We start from the raw sequence: 19,200 nt of genomic DNA on the forward strand, positions 1-19,200 counted from the left end.
CCAATACAGCCACTGACACATCCATTTATACAGATATCCAGACAATTATTAACCCACTCATACACCTATTTTCATACTCAGTCACCTATACAAATACTCATACCTACTTAGTCACCCATATAGTCACTCACACATCTACTCACTCACCCATATATTTACTCACACATCCACTTACTTACTCATAGATTTACTAATACCTCTACTCACTCATCTATGCAGTCACTGAGACAAGTATATAATCTCCACATAACCTCTCGCACACTCACTTAGTCATTGATACAGCCACTTACACACCCATTCAGTTACCCATGCAACTACTACACCCACACACTCACACATATACCCACCTACACATCGATTATTGTACCCATAGTCACTTATGTCCCTGTCACTCACCAATAAAGACATTTATGTACCTGGTCAGTCACCTATTCAGACACTCATGCACTATTTCATTCATGTATGGGTGTGTATGTCAGTGGCTGTATTAGTAAGTGAGTGGTTGTATGAGTGGCTGTATGGGTGACTGAGTAGAGATGTGTGTAGATCTATTAATCAGGGAGTGGGTGTATAAGTAAATGTAAATGTAGTTGAGCTTATATAGCGCACAGCTACCCGCAGTGGGTTTCCCGGCGCTTGCTTAGGGAACCCGTCCTGGTATTCCCCTGTGAGATAGCAGGGTATCCACAAGGTGAAAGTCAGGCATCCCGCTGCGAGGGGCCGTTGTGGAGATTAAGCAAGCTATTGCCCAGAGTCGCAGAGTGTGAACCCGTGAGTCGAGGAGGCACCAGGGCGAGAATTATCGAGTCCGTGGAATTTTTAGTCCAAGACCCGCCGAGGCGGGGAATTGAACCCTGGTCCAGGACCGATCTCAGTTTCCGGGTCTGCCGCCTCTAATCCCTGAGCCACACTTCTCCACGAAGTACTGGTATGGATCTGTGAATGGTTGTGTGGGAGTGGGTGAATGAAAGGTTCCATGGGGTGTTAGTGGGTGCGTCAGTGATTCTGTGGATGATGTCATCAGTGATGTCATTTGAGATGTCATCAGTGATGTCGCTGACCATGTCATGAGTGATGAAATATGTGAGGTCATAAGCGGTGTATTGTGGGTTCCTAAGTTATAGTTAGCTCAGCTAACTATAACTGCTGAATCTCTCTGGTTTTGTACAAGTCAAATGTCAGCCTAACTATAACGTCCCTGAAAGCTTTTTTTTCAGTGAATATATATATGTATGTGTGTATGTATATATAGTGTGTAGTTATAGTTAGGATTTAGTTTAAATATAAAGAGCTTATTTCTGATTCAGCAATAACGTTGGCGTAGTTTGATGAATCCTCATGAAATTGTTATAACTAGTTTGCTGACCAGTTCAGCTGCTGTCATGAAAGTTTTGGGGTGATCCGTCAAGCATGAGCAGAGAAAAAGGAGGGGGTCCCAAAATGCGTTTTCCCCATGTTAATTTCCATAGGAACATTAGACATGGCTACAGCCCGAACTGCTGAACAGATTTACACCAATTGTGGCAGAAAGGTAACTGTTGAGCCATAAAGCGACCATTTTATAATTTGAAGTAAATCCATTTAGTAGTTGCTGACTAATTTAAAGAAATTTCCAATTTTATATATAGGGACATGGAGGATCCGCGACCCCTTCTGATCTCATTGTCTGCCAATATATCAAACCAGGAAGTGTTGGCAGCCATCTTGGGACTAGGGTTGATCTGAGTTTGGGGAAAAAATATTGGGGGGATTCCCACAGGGACCACGCAGGGCAAAAAAACATTTCTAAAGGATTTTTGGCAGGAGCTGCATTGGATCTTCGGATCCTGTTAATTAAAAATCAAAGTGCGGTCTCCTGTGCTATTTTACTAATCCGCCTGGCCAGGTCCTCACGGTATTTTAATAAAAATGGTGGGGAGACACATAGCCCCCCTCCTGGTGCTAATTAATGCCCCAAGAACTACCACCTACCCGGTGTCTCTTTATAAATGAATGCGAGAGAGGATTGTACGGCCTCCCCTGCTGCCTCTCCAGGGGCTTATTTACTTTTTAAATGGGGAGCCTCTCAGAACTACCTGCCATGGGGACTGTCACCTTCCTGAAGCTTTACCTGAAAAAATGTGAGAGGGGTCACACTGACACCACCTTAGGCGTGAGGGCCAACACCTTCCCGGTGCTCAAATTTCAAATAATGCAGGGGTCCCACGGGGACTGCCACCTCCCTGCGGCTTTTGTTAAATTGAATGAGGAGCCACCCCAGCAGCCCTGGGGATGACCACCCCTCTGGGGCAAAATATATTTAAGAAAGGAAGGGGGTTGGGAGGCCCCTCTCATGGAGCCATTGATGGCCCTGTGACTCACCAAACCCCAGGGCCGGCTCCTGCTATGTCCTGGGGTGCCGAACCCGGGACATAGCTGTTTGCTATGGCTTGACGGGAGCTTTACTGCTCCCCCCAAGCCATAGCAAATGCTCCGCTTTCAGGGAACGAGAGCATTAAATATGCTCTTGTTTGCTGGAAGTGAAGCAAAATTGCTTTCACAGAGAGGGATCTGCATGATTAGCAACTCCCTCTCTGTGAAAGCAATGCCAGCTCTCGCAGGATGTGGGCCTTCAGGCTCCCTCTGCAGTGCCCAACAGTTGTAAGTGGGACCAGGTCACCCAGAAGAGAGGCCAGGACCCGGGGTAGGGGGTTCCAAGGGCATTGATCAGCCTGGGAGGGGGGCTACGTAACCCCCTTTACCCTATTTGTTTAAATAAATAAATAAAAAGGGTGGGCTCTGGGGATGCCTTCCCTGGGGCCGAAATAGGCTTGGGAGGGGCCCATGCGGCCTTCCCCCATTAAAAAAAGGCCTGCCCTCAGAGAATGGGGTCATCAGGCCAAAATCAGCCCAGTGAGGGGGATCACACAGTCCCCCTCACCTAGTAAATAAAATAATTAAAGAATCCGGACCAACAAGTCACCAGAGGCCCTGCCCCCTTTCACTATCATACTTCAAATGCTCCTCCTGGCAGACAACTGATAGGGGGATGAAGTCACCTTGGCTGTAGTGTGTTTAGGGGCCCAATAACCCCTCGTGTTATTTTCAGTAAGTTCCACAAAGAAGGTTAGCAGCGAGGTCTTTGGAGGCCACGCCCCGTTTCCCCACCACTATGCCAAAGCACCTCCTGGTGCCCTGCTGGTTGGGGTATGAAGTCCACTTTACTTCTGATGGTCTGCGGCGGCCAACTACCCCTCCTCGTTCCTCCAGTAACTGCCATACAGTACCATTACTGAGAGGTTGTCAGAGGACACTCCCCCTTTCTCCACCACTCTGCAAACAAGCCTCCTGGCACATTGTTGGTTGAGGGAGGAAGTCCTCTTGGATGCTCAGGGTCCTTGGGAGCCAACAACTCCTCCTATTAACTTCAGTAAGTCCCACACAGCGGGATTTCTGAGACCTGGTCAGAAGCCCCAGCCCCTTTCTCCACCACACTGCAAATGTGACTACTGGTTAAAAAACCATAGCAATTCACTTAAAAAAACAAAGATTACAGGGGCACTATATTCAGAAAATAGAATTTAAAAAACCTTCGAAATTCACTTAAAAATCCAAAGGTTACAGTGATGTTATAGTTAGGCCACGATTTCACTCATATTGCCAGTGAAATTCAGCAGTCATAGTCACCTGAGCTAACTATAACTTATGCCCCCACAATGCACTGTTTATGACCTCACATATTACATCACTCACCACATGGTCAGTGACATCACTCATGACATCTCAAATGAAATCACTCATGACATCATCCACAGAACCACTCACACACCCACTCACACGTGAATACAACATCTTGTACATCTATTCACACACCGACACAACCACTCACATTCAGCAGCCCATACCACTACTCATATACCCACTCACTCCTCCATAGAGATGCTTACACACCCACTCACTCACTTGTACAGCCACTCACACAACTATTCAATCACCCATACAGCCACTCATACAACCAGCCACTCACCTGTATAGCCACTCACATAGCCACACACCCACCCATACAGCTTCTCACACACCCACTTATTCACCTAAACAGTCATGTATTGTAATTTTATTTATTTTAGTTTATAGGTCTTATATAGCGCTAGTTAGACCCAGGGGTATCAGAGCGCTTTACAGAATCAAGAGCAAGGCAATAATCAATTAGAACAATGGTTACATACAATAAACAATAAGGGAAGTGTAGATCTAACACATTGATATATACAAAGAAACATTTGAAGGAACAAGAAGGATGGAATTTCTGAAATGAGGTCCAAACAGTTAACAATTTAGGGGCCATAAAGTGCTGGCTAGGCTAAACTTAGCGGTAACAGAGCGCTGTACAGAAGCAGGCAAGGTAGTATTCATAAGGTATGTATAAATGAGATATAAGATCAGGGAAGTAAAAATCACTCACACACTCACTCACTCACCCATGCAGCCTCTCAACACAGCCATTCATTCACCCATGCAAGCACTCACATACCCACTCAACACCCACACAACCACTTACATATCCATTCACACATACATACAAGCACTCACACATCTGTTCACTCACCCATATAGCCATTCACAGACACTTACTCTCCAATACAGCCACTCACACATCAACTCACTTAACCAAACACTCACTCAAACAGCCACTCACTCACCCATACAGCCATTTACACACCCAGCCACTCACTCATACAGCCATTCAGATACCTAACCACTCACCCATACAGTCACTATACACCCTCTTACATACCCATAGAGCCACTTACACAACAACTCCCTCACCCATAGAGCCTCTGACACACCCACTCACTTACCAATACAGCCACTCACACAGCATCTCACTTTGAGTTAATGCATTAATGTTTCAGTAGGTGTGTGAGTGAGCTTCTCAATGGGTCTGTCAGTGGGTGTTTGAGTGTCAAAATAGGTCTAGGAGTGGCTGCATAAGTGTCTCACTGAGTGTGTGAGTCTGTGAGTGGGTCCATGAATCTAAGTGGGTCTGTTTGGGGGTGCATGAGTGTCTGAGTGAGTCTGTGAGTGGATGTGTCTGTGTGGATCTGGGAATTGATGTGTGAGTGGCCAAGCCACATTTGAATAGGGGAGGAGAGCCATACAGCCCTCTCCTTACGATGATTTCAGACCCAGGGACCCCATCCTGTGGGCCCAGTCATAATTAGAAGGAGGAGGGGGCTGCAAGGCCTCCTTCCCGGGTCAATTTCCACTCTGGAGACCCCATCCCCCTAGGCCCAGCCTTTTAAACAATTCATTTAAAATAGAGAAGGGCTGAGCAACCCTCCTCCCTGCACTAATTTTTGCCCCTGGGACTCCATCCCAGCCATTATACTATGGGGAGGGGGTTGTGCCTTCCCTATCTTTGGACTGATTTTGGCCCCCAGAACCCCATCCCCAGGGACCCGGCATTTGTTTTTTTTTTTTAGTAGAGGAGGAGGGCCACAGAACCCCCTCCCTAGGCTGATTTTTGCCCCCCTATGATCCATACCCCCGGGCCCGGCCATTATACTTTGTGGAGGGTGGTCACATGGTCCACCATCCCAGGCTTATTTCAATTGTTGGGACCCCATCCCCTGGGGCCCAGCCTTCATTGAATAGGTGAGGGAGACCATGTGGTCCTCCTTCCTGGGCCCATTTCACCCCTGGGGACCCCATTTCCAGGCCCATCCATATCTCCAGGGTGTCCTCAAGGCACCCAGTGTGCAATGCATCCGCAGGGGGAGCCTTATGGCCCCTGTGGTCCCAGTTGTCTCCCCACCTCCTGCTCGAGCCAGCATTGCTGCCGCCAGCAGGAAGCTGCTTTAAATAGCAGGTACCTTCTTGAGGGAGCAATGCTTTCATCTGTTTTCCTTCAAGCATATTTGCTTGCAGGTAAACCAATGGAAACTCCGCTTTCTGCAAGCTGAAGCTGTTTTACAGCTCCGGCTTGGAGAAAGTAGAGCTATTTTTAATTTTGCCTGGTGACAGCTCTCACCAAGCAAAAGTAAACATCTACTGGAAAGTAGCAAGCACCGGCCGGAGGGGGGTGGTCCAAAGGGAGATCCATGGCTCCATGATGGGGGCTGAGTACCCCCTCTTTGTAGCTTCTCTTAATTTGAATGAATGCTCCAGGGAGGTGGAGGTACCTGAGGTTGCGAGGGGCCACACAAGCCCCTATGTTCATTTTATCTTTAGCCCTGTGGAAGTTCCGGTCCGCTGGGCTGTGGGGAAGGCCATACGGGCCCCCTGCATTCATTTTACCTTTAGCCCTGGGTAGGTGGCAGTCCTCTGTCAGCAGGGAGGACATATGCCCGCAATTATTTTATCTTTGACCCTGGGGAGGTGAATGTCCCCAGGGCTGTGGGGGGCTGTACAGGTCCCCTGCATTCATTTTATCTTCAGCCCTGGGGAGGTGGTGGCCCTCATGGTGGGGGTGGGCACTCTGGGCCTACCCGCATACATGAGCTTAAGTGCCCAAGGGAGTTTGCTGTCCCTGGGGCTCTGGGGCCTCACAGGACCCCCTGCATTTATTTAAGATTTGCCCTGGGAAGGTGGTGGTCCAAAGGGCACAGGGGGTGCCATGTGTCCACACAGCATACATTAAAAACAGTACCTCAGGGAGGTTGCAGTCCCCAGGGCAATTTGTAAGCCATTGGAGGGGGCCTTGTGTGCACCCCTCCTGCATATATTTGCTCATGCTCTCGAAACCTGGCTCAACCACGTGCTAAATATTAGTGAAGCATGAGAGCGTAAGTTCCTTTTAAAAAATCCATTCAGCTGACGCTGTGGATTCAGTGCTGCTAGAACTTAATTTACCTTTAAAAAATGCTTTTTTACCATGGCAGTGTCCCTCTCGGACCCCACCACCAAATCTAGGGGGTAAGGGTATTCCTATCCTGCCCCCTTTACCTTTTTATTAAAGTTTTTGGTTCGGCTTGTTTGAGGATCTGTGTCACTATATGTACAAATTTTGTTTTCCCTTAATATTTCTGTGGAACAGATTTACAACAGATCAGAAAAAGGGCATTTCTCTTCACCAATATCTACTTTCCTTCCAAATTTGATGTAATTCTGTCCAGTGGTTCGGGCTGCAGGCTTGTCTAAAGACTCTATAGGAATTAACATGAGAAACACATATTTTTTTACCCCCCTTTTTCTCAGCATCCGCTTGACGGAACGACCCGAAACTTTCCATGCACAGCAAGTACCACTGGGGCCGTTGTTGGGGAAAAATTCATGAAGATTTGTCAACCGGCACCAATAATATGGGGAGGGAGGCCCCCATCGCAGGCCAATTACAACACTGGACAACCCACACTCCAGGGCCAGGTGATTATACTTTGGAGAGAAGGGCCATGCATTCCCCCTCATGGGCCATATCTCCTCGGTTCCCTCAGGGTATTCAGTGTGCAATGGGACTGTGAGGGGAGCCTCTATGCCCCTGCAGTCCCAGCTGGCATTGTTGCAGGAAGCTGCTTTAAATTGTAGCTCCCTGCTAGCAGGACCAATGTTTTCATCAGCTTCCCTGCACGCGAATCTGCGTGCAGGGAAACAGATGAAAACTCAGCTTTTTGCAATCAGGAGCTGTTTGACAGCACCGCTTGCCGAAAGTGGAGTAATGTTTGGTTTTGCTTGGCGGGAGCTGTCAGTTCCCACTAAGCAAGAGCTAACAGCTACCTCCTGAGGGGGGCCACTCGGGAGGTATCAGGAGGGGGACATGAGGGATGGCAGTCCCCAGGACCATCCATGACTCCATGAGGTGGGCCGTGCAGCCCTCCTCATTATAGTTGTTAGCCCCAAGGAGATGGTGGTCCCTGGGCTGTGGGGTCTGTGTGGCCCCCATTAATTTGAATGAATTGTCCCAAGAGGTGGTGGTCCCCTGGGCTGCAGGTAGCCTGTATGGACCCCCTGCATGAATTTTATCTTTAGCCCCGGGTAGGTGGTGTTTCCTTGGGGCTGTGATGGAGGCCATAGTGGCCCCCCTAGCATTCCTTTTATCTTTAGCCCCAGGGACATGGTGGTCCTCAGGGCTGTGTGGAGGCTGTATGGGACCCCTGCATTCATTTTATCCTTAGTCCAAAGGATGTGCTTCCTCAGGGCTGCAGGGCAGGTCATACAGTGTCCCTATATTCATTTTATCTTTAGCCCAAGGGAAGTAGTCGTCCCTGGGGCAGAGGCGGGCCCAGAGGGCCCACCCGCATAAATTAGTTTAAGTGTCCCAGGGAGTTGGTGGTCGCCGGGGATGCGGGAGGACTATATCCCCCACTTTTTTATTTAAAATGTACCCTCAGGAGGTGGTGGTCCCCAGGACATGAGGGTGTTGAGTGGGCACCCCCTCCTGCACACATGAAAAACAGTGCTCTGGGGAGGTGGTGGTGGTCCCCGGGGCTTTCATAAAACATAGGAGGGGGGCCACATGCATCCGCCTCTTGCATATATTTGCTCTTGCTCTCGGACCTGGCACATTAGAGGGCTAAATATTAGTGAAGTGCAGCTGTCTACACTTCTTTTTTTTAAAAATTCAATGGGAACTGTATTTCCAGTGTGGCTTCCGCTGAATATTTTAAACAAAAATGCTTTTTTGCCTTGGTGGGGTCCCAACACTGGCTCATGTAGTTCAGAGTATTCCTACCCTGCCCCCTTTTTTCAGAATCCTTATATATAAAAATGTGTCTTCCCTTGATATTTCTAAAACCACTGAATGGATTTACACCAAATTTGAAGAATGTGCTTCTCTGCACCATTATCTACCTTTCTGCCAAATTTGGTGTAATTCCGTCCAGTGGTACGGGCTGCAGGCATGTCTAAAGTCACTAGGGGAATTAACATGGAAAATGCATGTTTTTTACCCCCCCTTTTTCTTGGCCCCTGCTTGATGGATCGCCCTAAAACATTCCATTCACAACAAGAATCACTGGGGGACTTTATTTGGAAAATGTTGTGAAGATTCGTTAACTGGCACCAATAATATGAAGAGGGGGGCGTGAAGTTGATTTCGTCCCTGAGGACCACAACTCCCAGGACCAGGCCATTATACTACGGGGAGGGAGGCCTACTGGTGGTCACCAGTAGGTAGTTATAGTTAGGACCTATTTTCCATAGGAAAAGTGTTTTCCTGACTTGCTTATAACTTTAGGGCCATTTGACTAATCCTCGGGGAATTGTCCCAAAAAAGTGGCAGGGTATGTCTACCTCTGCATGTAAAGTTTTGTAGAGGTCTGTCAAGCGGGGACCGAGAAAAAGGGGGTCAAAATATTTGCCTTTACCATGCCATTTCCCCAAAAAGATTTTGAACACAACTAGAAACCGAACTACTGGATGACGTAGCTCTCGTTCCAGAAAGAACCCTTTTTGTGATGTGGTGTAAGTAAGCCTGGGCAAAGCACTACGCTACGCTCGCGTAGTTTGCGAAGTTCGCGCTACTTCGCACTACGCGAATTGCACGTAGCACAGTGCGAACACGCGTAGCGTAGTGTTGCGTAGTGCTGCGGTAATTTTTTGCTTGCTCGCGGTCCTCAACGTCAAGTTCGCGACCGCGAGCAAGCAAAATGACATCCCGGCGAGACTTTTTCCTTGTTCGCGATCAGCAACATCAAGTTGGCGATCGCGAGCATGGAAAATAAACCTCCCGGCGAGATTCCCAATGCGAGGAGGTCAGGTTTCTCATTGCGAGTGGTCGCGTATGCTCGCGACCGCTCGCGATGAGAAACTACCAGTTCGCGTTGAGAAAGCTGCAGCTCGAGTGAAAATCTACTCGAGCAGCAGAAAACTACAGCTCGCACTGTGCAAGATGCCATTTTCAATGATTAAAGGAAAAACAAAATTGTATATCTAGGGACCTGGACCTTCTGTGGATCCCCCGTTGTTGATCTGTGAAGTTGCGTACCACCAGCAAAGCTGTGAATAGCTGACCACAACCTGACTGGAAAGTTGCGACCGCCATTTTAAGTATCTGGGAATGGTCCTGAGGACTTAACATTTTCTGCAAAATAATGAAAGAGGTCTGAGTAAGGGTACCCTGACCCCATTGGTGTATTAGAGGAATGTGAGAGGGACCTATGTTGGGTTATGAAATTTAGTTATATCGGGGGTTCTTTCCACTTCAGGAATCCCCCACGATGGAGCCGCAAATATTGCTGCACTTTGAAATAAAACACTTTCAGAGCCACTCTAACACCCACACAGGTACTCTCACACCCATTTACAGACCTGCACATGCAGTCACACACCCAATCACAGACCTATGCTGGAATTCAATCACCTACTTACAGAACCATACAGGTACTTTTAGACCCACTCACAGACCATAGGCACTCACACACCCAATCATATACCATTGTAGGCACTCACACACCCATTGGTAGATCCACTCGGGCATTTACACACAGAGTGACAGACCCACACAGGAACTCACACACCAGCTCACTCACCCACTCACAGTCACAAACCGACTCACAGACCTATACAGATATTCATTCACCCACTCACTAACCCATTCATGATTTCACACATCCACTCACAGACCCACACAGACACTCACACACCCTCTCTCAGACCCATGTAGGCGCTCACACACTCACTGACAGACCCGCACAGACACTCACACACCCACTCAGAGTCCTACATAGGCAGTCACACAACCACTCACAGATCCATGTAGCCACTCATACACCAACTCACAGACTTACACAGGTACTCAAACACCCCTTCACAGACCCACTCAGGTACTCACACACCTACTGACAGACCCACACAGCCACTCACACAGCCCACTCACAGACCCACAAACTGTTATATCCACCTACTTACAGACACACACACCCACTCACATACCCACACAGGCAGCTTCACACCCACTCACAGAGCCACACAGCCACTCACACATCCACTTACAGATCCATGCAAGCACTGACAGACCAATTCAGAGACCAACACAAGTACTTACAGACCCAGTCACAGACGCATGCAGGTACTCACACACCCATTTACAGACCCATACAGGTACTCACACACCTACTGACAGACCCACACAGCCACTCACACACCCACTCACTGACCCTCACAGGCACTCTTACATCCACCTACCCACAGACCCACACACCCACTCACACAGCCACTCACAGACCCATGCAGGCACTGACAGACCTATTCACAGACCAACACAGGTACTCACAGACCCACTAACAGACCTATGCAGGTACTCACACACCCACTTTCAGACCCATGCATATACTTACTCGGCCATATTCCTGCAGATAATCCAAATGAGGGAATTTGCTCTTTAGCAGTGCCCTTCTGTCTAGTGAGATTGCCATAGATATAGTTCTCATTCCTTAAATCCTTAAAACCTGACACCAGAATGTAGACACTTTCATTAACATTGGAATACCATTGAATTCGTTGAGTCTTACTGATAAATATGGGTGTTCACGGACAATGAAATATTTGTTTTCTTTCTTCCATGAATGTCGAAAATGTTGTTTCTTTTTCAATTCAGCAGGCAAATTTTCAGTCCTATGAGCAAACATTACATTATATCTGTAAAATATAATAAATATATTAAGCTGTTATAAGTTATTCAATGTGCCATATTATTACCCCGGGGTATACCTTGATATACAGCAGTCAGTTAGTTATTGTTTTATCATTTTTTAATTTCATAGATGACACTTTATCAGTTTATGCAATTTTTGATATTTATATTTACCTTTTTGTACTCCAGGAACATGAAACGGAGTCCTTTAGAAAAGCAAGAAGATTTGATTTTGTAATAAAATAGATAAATATTTTTCAAGGCTATTTCTAAGGGTTATTTATTCTCAGAATCTCATTAACTGTGTAATGTTTCTCATCTTCCAAAACTTCTATCCGCAATAAAATGGCACGATGGCATATTGTTAGACAGTCAATGAGGTGTTACTAGCTGCCATGCTCCTAAACTAAGAGGAATAGAGTATTTTGGTCAGGGCGACTGTACCTGAAATCGTAAGAAGATTCAAACTAAATACTGAAATGCAAGTGTCTGCAGTTGCCATCCAAACGTAAAATGTATGTATCTAGAGGCTCATTTAATAACAAATCTGTTTACTGTGCTAATGGAAACAATGTGACAATTTTGTAAGCAGGATCAGTTTTCATCATGATCACATTAGAGGTTACAACTTTTCTGACATTTTAATATCCCTATGAATTGTAATTCATAGGAATTGTATTTGTGTAGCAAAAAAAAGTAATGCTTTCAAGTAGCAATCAAATGTTCAACATTATCTAATACTGCCTACCCTAGCAAGAGCATAATAGGAGTACCCTCTGCCAGGTCTCTTGGGACAGCCCAACCCCCATACCTGTGTAATATGTATCAGGAAGCAGATCTAGTGTAGAGAAAGCTATCATCCTTTGCAGGATGAAGGCTAGCGTCAGCAGGGCTGCATATCAGTCACTGTGCACAGTGTCCCAGGATAATCCAAGCCGAAGTGCTCCTCTGCAGAATTTGGCTCAGATGCAACTTTTTTGATAAAAGTACTGTTCTGATCGCACAGTGTCAAAGGTGCAGCACTGATGTGATTATTTCTCTTGAGACTAAGAGTTGTCTCCAACTGGACAGCCAAATACAAGGACATCAAATACAATGTCCTAAAGACAGAGTGCACGGGCAAAATGATGAAAGGCTTACTAAGAAATATGCTGCATGCAGAATAGTTTCCAAGTATATTTTCGTGTAAGTGCAGGCTAGATAGAACTAAAATGGAGACTTGTATGCGAACCCTGTTGAACCGTACAACACTCCAACACTTTAAAGAATTCAGGTTATCAATTAAGGATTTTTCTGGGGGATTGGCATTAATATTCACTAGGTATTTAAAATTGTATTGAAATGTGTTAAAAGATAGCCCCACTTTGAAGCAGACATTATAAAGGAGACATTTAAACTGATGATTAATTCATCGAATAGGGATGAAAAATGCACAACTAGCTCATTAAGGCACATCACAACCTTCTGGAGCTAGTTGGAGGATGATATAGCAAGGTCATCCCTAATAAGCATGATTAAGGTACTTTAAAAAGAAAATATAACAAAGCTTTATTATTAGAACAGGGCAGAGATAAACCATGGCAAAAATTAATGACTACACTACACTACACTCTTTCCACCCACATGCTCCTGACAAATCTCGTGAAAAATTAAATGAGGAGCAGTTTTCGGACCACCAGGCCTACTCACGAGATTCAAATATTTGATTTACAGCATGCCTAATCTTTACCACTGAACAAGTAATATTGGGGCCTACAGCTACAGAAGATGTGCCCATTTCACAAGCTTGTAGTACAATTGCAGCAAAGTTTTCTTGTTGGATCGGAATGAGACGGTACAGAATTTCTTCTTTACGGGCAGTGCAGGCTAACTCACTCAACTTATAATAATGACACAGTCGAGCTATAAGAAAATCACCAGACTAGAAATTTCTCATGCAACCTGCATTGCAGACTCTTGACCGCAGACTCTCATGGACAGAAGCAGAGGGGCTTGCCAATTAAATGATTTTGGCAGGCCTGCTGAGCAAATCTGCTGGTGTCAGGGTAGCACATGCTGTGAGTGCCATTAGGCAGCTGTCGTACTGTCAAGGAGCTTAGGGCCAGATCTACGCCCCTGATATTTTTATGCGACTCGCAAATTGCGTCACTTTGCCACCATCCCACCATTGGTCTGCTGACCCCAGCATGCCACCATCTCAGGGAGTGCTAGTGATTCCCAATGGGTTGCAAATTGCATGCCTCATCTATCGTCATGAGGCAAGCGTAATTTGCGAACCCATTTGGAATGGCTAGCACTCCCAGGGATGGTGGCCTGCTGGGGTCAGCAGACCACCACGTCTGGGATGCTTTTTAAATAGAGCAGTTTTTTTTAAAGATGCAGCCCATTTTCCGCAAAGGAAAACCAGATGCATTTAAAAAAGAAAAATGAAACTTTTCAGTTTCATTTTTCAAGGGCAGGCAGTGGTCCCTGAGACCACTGGCTGCTCTTACAAAATATTTTCTCACACACTCACAAATGGGAAGGGCACATACCACATAGTTGAAGTAGGTGGTAAACTACGAGTATTTTCCAGCCACAAATGCGTTCGCAAAACAATAGTACATGGCAATGAGTCTCGCTATTAAAAAGGGATGCCCCGTCCTAATAGCGAGAGTCACAAACGCTATTTTGCGAATCAGTGACTCGCAAAATAGCATTTGTACATGCCATTACCCTTTTTTGTGGTCACAAACGAGCCGATCTCCTGTTTGCGAGTGCAAAAAGGGGTTGTACATCTGGCCCCAAGTGACTTTGGGGATACGCCTCTCCAGTCAGGCAAGTCATGAAGAAAACTGGATAGGGTAAACGAAACTGACAAATAAAATGTACTTAAAAAAACATCAAAAAAAGTTTAAAAACATAACAGACCTCATTTACGGGGATTTGTCATAGGGCAGTGCAGCAACTCGTCTCTCTGTGCTGCTTTACGCCAAAGTGAAAGGGCAGAAATGCATCATATTTATGCATTGCAGTGCTTTCCTTTCCCTTATCCCTGCGCTGGTGCAGTTTTGGCAGCTTAGCACAAATGCAGGCACCCTTGTACCATGGTGCAAGGTTATTTGTATATTCGGTAGGATTGTTTTTGTGCAGGAAGGGGCACATTTTCTCTAGAAGAAGTAATGATATTTCTCCTCGTTACTCTTCACCTTGGGAGTTGTATGCATTTTGTCGTGTCCCCAGGTTTGCATGACCTTGTAAATGTGAGTGTCAAAATCTATGGAATTTGCGTTGGAAAGCTCACCACAACGCCCATGGAGCACCCCCCAGGTGCAGAGTAAGGCAACGCAGTGATTTTTGCTGCCTTGCCTTACTCCATATCTATAAGGCCACCCAGGCAATGCATAGTGGCGTTGCGTAGCCTCATAGATATGGATCTATAATTTGCGCTGCTGGAGCGTCACAAAAAGTGATGCTCTGGCGGCACAAGGGGCTTGTAAATAAGCCCCCATGTCTGGAATCTACAAATATACAGGGAAATGACAAAGTAACTACAAAAATAAAATGTTGCATGAGGTCCAAGCACCCCTGGGCAGCGAGGTACAAGGAAGTTTGGGACAACTTTATTAAAAGGTTGCGCAACAAGTTTAGCAAGTAAAGTTCCTGTTCCGCATTATGCTAGGAGAGAGCATTGCAGAGCCATTTCTATTCAGATATGGCACCACTCTCGGTGTTGGTGCACAATCATGCAGCGTAGTGATATACACACATATTTACAGCATAGTGCAAAAAAATGTGTGTGATCTCCAGCCTAGGTTATATAATGGAAGGGTAGCCTTAGACATACGTCAACATTTTTCATACTCTGCATGTGTGCTATACAGTGCAGATCACACACAATGTGAGGAAAAGGAAGGAAAACCTAAACCGTTTGTCCAGGCTTGCACATGCATCGAACAGGTGTTAATTGCTGACCCAAAACCCTGTCTACCAGTGTTCATAGGCAGTGCGCTGCAACAAAACCATGGGTGGTAGCGTGTGTACACTAGTGTACCACCCTTGGGATACCTCCTAGAATAGTACAAACGTCTGTTTGCATTAATTTAAGGCTACCTTCCTGCACAAATAAAGTTTTTACCTGAAACTTTCTGATGGTAAAAAATGTTAATAAATTTGCCCCTAAATTAAGGATGATGACAGAAGAGAAGACTCTGCGGCATATATGTGACAGCTTTGCATCATGCTTGCACCACGCAATATGGTACATGCACGACGTAAACCTTTAAGTCATATCTATGAAACCCCGCAAAGCCACTTTGCATGGATGTGAATGGTTTAAAAAATATAGAATAATGCAATGCAACCCAAATTGCTGAGTTGCATCACTCTGCACAGCCGAGGCGTTCCAAGGCGTTCTGGTGGGTTGCACATCCTCAGGTGAGGCGTAACTAGGAGAAATATCTTTATTTCTCCTTGTTTTTCCTCTTTCTATGTGTGCTGCAGAATAGAAAGAGAAAAACACCTCACAGGATTGATTTTGTGCAGGAAGGTGCCCCTTCCTGCACAAAAATCCTGCCTACAACACAGGCACCCTTGCACCATGGTGCAAAGGTGCCTGCGTTGGGGCTAGGCTGCCAAAATGTCACCAGAGCAGGGGTAAAGGACAGGAATGCACAGTATAGGATAAATATGAAACATTCCTGACCTTTCCCTGTGATGCAGGGCAGTGCAGCAAGGTAACTTTTGCATAGTTCTGTGCCACAAATCTTTTAAATATGCCCCTCTGAGCGTGAAATAATAGCTTAGGGCTCACAGTGCTTAGCAATGCTCCTCACAGAACCAGCTAATGCATACAACCAGAGGTGAAATTTGGAAAGAGATACTGATCATGAGTGTTCTAGTGTTATTGGTCTAAAATTATTACTGCAATGTTCCACCTGTCCATATCTGAGTTGATGCATGTCATTGCCTGCTTGTCGCAGTCAACAGTTAAGGATGCTCTGCCTTTGAAGCAGTCCACAGCCTGAATAGGTCCCTTTATCAAGCAAATGCAGGCAGAGAAAAGTAATGCACTTGTGACTGCGTTAATGAATTTGCAGAGAAAGATATCCTTTTTAGGTCTCGCTGTGCCCAGCGCATGCGCTGAGAGGAGAGACATTTTGTATGTGAGTTTTCAAAGTGCTGCTGGCTGGCCTAGCGCTTGCGTTCACGCGAGCGTGTACGCGCGAACCGCTAACCTTCAGCAGCACTTTGACAACTCATGTGTCATCGCGATCACTTTCGCTTTCAGAGCGATCGCGATGACGCACGCTTTCAATGCTTGTTATATTTTTCCCTTCGATCTGCAACCCTCAAGATGCATTTAGTATAGATGGTACTGTCAGTCAGCCTCTTCAAATGTATAATCTGCGGCATGGCCTTGAGTGGAATGTTGCCTTTTGCAACACATACACACCCTTCAGTTATTTCTTGATTCCTAACGCGTATCAGCAACATGCCCTGCAGTTTTAATTAGCTGTTACCAGCTCGGACAGCAGTGGCTTAGTCGCTCATTTGTTTTACCTACCTCGGTTATTTTCAGCCGGCTGGGTGGCTCAAACATCCCCTGTGATCTTCAGATCACAAGCTTGAACTGCAGCAAGGCCATGGTTCCTGCCTAGTTAAAGTACCTTTCATTTGGTTAAAAGATAGCTGGTTTACAACATTTAGAAATGACTTAATTACTATGTTGAACTCTGACTTAAAATACGTTTTCACCCACGTAAAGCGCTCCACAGATTTTACCTGGATGACGTCTCTTTCTTACCACAATATTATCTCTGTGACCGAAGTGTTGTTAACAGGACAGATTTTCCTAAACAAAGTAACTACTTGTAGTTCCGGTGTGTAGGATTGTCATATTTTGTTTGTAGATATTGTAGCTTGGAATTTTTCAAGCACAGCCAGTTTTTCCCCCGGCACAGAGAAGCCAGTGTAGCCCACACCCTGTTCCTGGCAGCTGTATTGGACAGACGAGCTGCTGAGGTGGTGTGCTGGAATGACACGTCTTATGTAAACATTTCCTTACTGGGATAGTGCCACGAAAATTGCACTGAGCCTGGAAATACTTAGTAAAACTTGGGCTATTTTGTAGTATTTGCTGTTCTCGACGTGACATTGTAGAGAGCTATTTATGGGTGAACAATGTTTTTGAGAAGATGTGTTTTATTAGGATATTTCATGAAGCATCAGTAATCACACTATTAAATGTTTTTTGTGGTGTGCCATAAAGGGTACTCTGCACCTTAACTCAGAGAAAGTATGTATTTCTCCTTTTAATGTTGTTGGAAAAAGTAAGCGAGATGTGGTTGTCCTCAAATGAAGCTTTCATGTTGTGCCAGGATGCAGTCTGCTACTCATGTAAGGAATTGCAGACTTCGAATTGAGCAATTGTAGAGTTTATTTTCCTCTGCAGGCGAAGTCTGTCTCACGGAGAAGCAATAATTAAAACTGTGGTGCCATCTGCACAGGCACAGATCTTGGCGAGATAAGTTCTCTTCGAGGCCTCTTGGCAAAGTTTGAAATTACTCCTACCTTTTGTATACACATCATCTTTAGCTACACACAGCCAGAAAACCTTTCCACAAATAAATGTAATTGTTAGTTCATTTAATCAGTATTTGCTGATTTACTACAGTCTTGTAAGATATTTCAGCAATGCTCATCTGAGTTTATGTAACTCATGCTAAAATGGTGTGCATTCATGTGAGATATTACTGATACGAATCCCACTATTATGGTATGTTCTTTCACATGTATCCATAGTTCTCCATAATTTGTGATATTTATCTATATCTGGTTTTTTTTGGTCGATTTTAAGGTACCTTCATTTTATTTCCCTGTTTATTTAAATAATAAATGTACACACGGCTTCAATGTTTGTAGGTTGTTAGTGTGCTGTGTGACCATATATAATAAAACTGTACTCTCATCTGACTCGTAGAGCTATTTAAGTATGAACAATTCTCAATACTAGCACGGTGCTCATCTGCAGCTTTATTAGGCATTCTCAGCATTTTCTGTACTCCCTTTGTTCCCAGTCAGGAAAATTGTTGGCCTGACTTTGACGATTAAGAGCTTTTCAGGTCTGGCATTAGCCAAGACGTTTTAGGGGAAAAAAACAAACAAAAAAAAAAATATATATATATATATATATATATATATATATTTCAGCCACAGTTTTTAAGAATTTCTGCGCACTCTGGTCAGTTGCAATAAAGTAATTTATTTCAATTCGTTGCTAAACACGATCTGTACGCGATCTGCTGACATCATTGGTTGCCATGATCATAGAAAAATGGAAATAAAAAGCGGACCACATATGTACAAGTATTCAGTGTGGGAAGTGTCGGCCATCTTAACACTGTACAATACTATATACAAACTAAATGTTTAGGCTGCTCTCTCAAATTATAAAGAACAACAGTTTCTGTGTCAATCAAGCATATATACATTTGGCAATTGAATCAACGGAATTCAGTCTCACCGACTTTTAAATTCATGTGCACACTACGTTAGTTAATCAAACATATGTTGTAAAAAATAGTAATAATCACGCCCTAAATGGGCTATCTTTGTTAGTTACGAATCAATACACAATGGGTGAAATAGAATTCCCTATCCACCGCTTTTCA

This window comes from Triturus cristatus, chromosome 4_1 (assembly GCF_964204655.1).
Source record: "Triturus cristatus chromosome 4_1, aTriCri1.1, whole genome shotgun sequence".
Classification (NCBI taxonomy): Eukaryota; Metazoa; Chordata; class Amphibia; order Caudata; family Salamandridae; genus Triturus; species Triturus cristatus.